Genomic DNA, 2,500 nt, shown 5'->3' on the forward strand with positions numbered 1-2,500 from the left:
TCTGTATATGGATAAGTAGCCTATGGTTGTCAACTTATTTCGTACGGCCATACCAGCCTGGCAACGCCCGATCTCGTCTGATCTCGGAAGCTAAGCAGGGTCGGGCCTGGTTAGTACTTGGATGGGAGACCGCCTGGGAATACCAGGTGCTGTATGCTCTTTTGCTCATTCACTTAGAAACTGAAATCTTGCAATATGCACAAGTAGTCCTTCATGAAAGGGGCTGGAAGCTGTTTTCATTTTGACACGAGAGAGAGAGAGAGAGAGACCACCTTGCATTGTCAATTGCTAAATCTGTATATGGATAAGTAGCCTATGGTTGTCAACTTATTTCGTACGGCCATACCAGCCTGGCAACGCCCGATCTCGTCTGATCTCGGAAGCTAAGCAGGGTCGGGCCTGGTTAGTACTTGGATGGGAGACCGCCTGGGAATACCAGGTGCTGTATGCTCATTCACTTAGAAACTGAAATCTTGCAATATGCACAAGTAGTCCTTCATGAAAGGGGCTGGAAGCTGTTTTCATTTTGACACGAGAGGGAGAGAGAGAGACCACCTTGCATTGTCAATTGCTAAATCTGTATATGGATAAGTAGCCTATGGTTGTCAACTTATTTCGTACGGCCATACCAGCCTGGCAACGCCCGATCTCGTCTGATCTCGGAAGCTAAGCAGGGTCGGGCCTGGTTAGTACTTGGATGGGAGACCGCCTGGGAATACCAGGTGCTGTATGCTCTTTTGCTCATTCACTTAGAAACTGACATCTTGCAATATGCACAAGTAGTCCTTCATGAAAGGGGCTGGAAGCTGTTTTCATTTTGACACGAGAGAGAGAGAGAGAGAGAGAGAGAGAGAGAGAGAGACTACCTTGCATTGTCAATTGCTAAATCTGTATATGGATAAGTAGCCTATGGTTGTCAACTTATTTCGTACGGCCATACCAGCCTGGCAACGCCCGATCTCGTCTGATCTCGGAAGCTAAGCAGGGTCGGGCCTGGTTAGTACTTGGATGGGAGACCGCCTGGGAATACCAGGTGCTGTATGCTCTTTTGCTCATTCACTTAGAAACTGAAATCTTGCAATATGCACAAGTAGTCCTTCATGAAAGGGGCTGGAAGCTGTTTTCATTTTGACACGAGAGAGAGAGAGAGAGAGAGACTACCTTGCATTGTCAATTGCTAAATCTGTATATGGATAAGTAGCCTATGGTTGTCAACTTATTTCGTACGGCCATACCAGCCTGGCAACGCCCGATCTCGTCTGATCTCGGAAGCTAAGCAGGGTCGGGCCTGGTTAGTACTTGGATGGGAGACCGCCTGGGAATACCAGGTGCTGTATGCTCTTTTGCTCATTCACTTAGAAACTGAAATCTTGCAATATGCACAAGTAGTCCTTCATGAAAGGGGCTGGAAGCTGTTTTCATTTTGACACGAGAGAGAGAGAGAGAGAGAGAGAGAGACCACCTTGCATTGTCAATTGCTAAATCTGTATATGGATAAGTAGCCTATGGTTGTCAACTTATTTCGTACGGCCATACCAGCCTGGCAACGCCCGATCACGTCTGATCTCGGAAGCTAAGCAGGGTCGGGCCTGGTTAGTACTTGGATGGGAGACCGCCTGGGAATACCAGGTGCTGTATGCTCTTTTGCTCATTCACTTAGAAACTGACATCTTGCAATATGCACAAGTAGTCCTTCATGAAAGGGGCTGGAAGCTGTTTTCATTTTGACACGAGAGAGAGAGAGAGAGACCACCTTGCATTGTCAATTGCTAAATCTGTATATGGATAAGTAGCCTATGGTTGTCAACTTATTTCGTACGGCCATACCAGCCTGGCAACGCCCGATCTCGGAAGCTAAGCAGGGTCGGGCCTGGTTAGTACTTGGATGGGAGACCGCCTGGGAATACCAGGTGCTGTATGCTCTTTTGCTCATTCACTTAGAAACTGAAATCTTGCAATATGCACAAGTAGTCCTTCATGAAAGGGGCTGGAAGCTGTTTTCATTTTGACACGAGAGAGAGAGAGAGAGAGAGAGACCACCTTGCATTGTCAATTGCCAAATCTGTATATGGATAAGTAGCCTATGGTTGTCAACTTATTTCGTACGGCCATACCAGCCTGGCAACGCCCGATCTCGTCTGATCTCGGAAGCTAAGCAGGGTCGGGCCTGGTTAGTACTTGGATGGGAGACCGCCTGGGAATACCAGGTGCTGTATGCTCATTCACTTAGAAACTGAAATCTTGCAATATGCACAAGTAGTCCTTCATGAAAGGGGCTGGAAGCTGTTTTCATTTTGACACGAGAGAGAGACCACCTTGCATTGTCAATTGCCAAATCTGTATATGGATAAGTAGCCTATGGTTGTCAACTTATTTCGTACGGCCATACCAGCCTGGCAACGCCCGATCTCGTCTGATCTCGTAAGCTAAGCAGGGTCGGGCCTGGTTAGTACTTGGATGGGAGACCGCCTGGGAATACCAGGTGCTGTATGCTCTTTTG

The 2,500-nt window shown here is 47.6% G+C and overlaps 7 non-coding genes and 2 pseudogenes across 7 annotated transcripts; all 9 read left to right on the top strand.

Moving 5' to 3' along the window:
* Positions 1-39: 39 nt before the first annotated feature.
* On the top strand, positions 40-158 carry LOC146255968 (5S ribosomal RNA). The gene has a single exon (XR_014731378.1). It is a non-coding gene; the product is annotated as a 5S ribosomal RNA (ribosomal RNA).
* Positions 159-332: 174 nt separating this feature from the next.
* Positions 333-451, top strand: LOC146255969 (5S ribosomal RNA). The gene has a single exon (XR_014731379.1). It is a non-coding gene; the product is annotated as a 5S ribosomal RNA (ribosomal RNA).
* A 164-nt stretch (positions 452-615) lies between these two features.
* LOC146255970 (5S ribosomal RNA) lies at positions 616-734 on the top strand. The gene has a single exon (XR_014731380.1). It is a non-coding gene; the product is annotated as a 5S ribosomal RNA (ribosomal RNA).
* A 192-nt stretch (positions 735-926) lies between these two features.
* Positions 927-1,045, top strand: LOC146255971 (5S ribosomal RNA). Its single transcript, XR_014731381.1, has one exon. It is a non-coding gene; the product is annotated as a 5S ribosomal RNA (ribosomal RNA).
* A 176-nt stretch (positions 1,046-1,221) lies between these two features.
* On the top strand, positions 1,222-1,340 carry LOC146255972 (5S ribosomal RNA). The gene has a single exon (XR_014731382.1). It is a non-coding gene; the product is annotated as a 5S ribosomal RNA (ribosomal RNA).
* Positions 1,341-1,522: 182 nt separating this feature from the next.
* Positions 1,523-1,641, top strand: LOC146255973 (5S ribosomal RNA). Its single transcript, XR_014730475.1, has one exon. It is a non-coding gene; the product is annotated as a 5S ribosomal RNA (ribosomal RNA).
* Positions 1,642-1,813: 172 nt separating this feature from the next.
* On the top strand, positions 1,814-1,922 carry LOC146255974 (5S ribosomal RNA; annotated as a pseudogene).
* A 178-nt stretch (positions 1,923-2,100) lies between these two features.
* On the top strand, positions 2,101-2,219 carry LOC146255975 (5S ribosomal RNA). Its single transcript, XR_014731384.1, has one exon. It is a non-coding gene; the product is annotated as a 5S ribosomal RNA (ribosomal RNA).
* Positions 2,220-2,375: 156 nt separating this feature from the next.
* On the top strand, positions 2,376-2,494 carry LOC146255976 (5S ribosomal RNA; annotated as a pseudogene).
* Positions 2,495-2,500: the final 6 nt, after the last annotated feature.

Source organism: Hypomesus nipponensis, chromosome 15, assembly GCF_054491055.1.
Source record: "Hypomesus nipponensis isolate SF chromosome 15, ASM5449105v1, whole genome shotgun sequence".
NCBI classification, from domain to species: Eukaryota; Metazoa; Chordata; class Actinopteri; order Osmeriformes; family Osmeridae; genus Hypomesus; species Hypomesus nipponensis.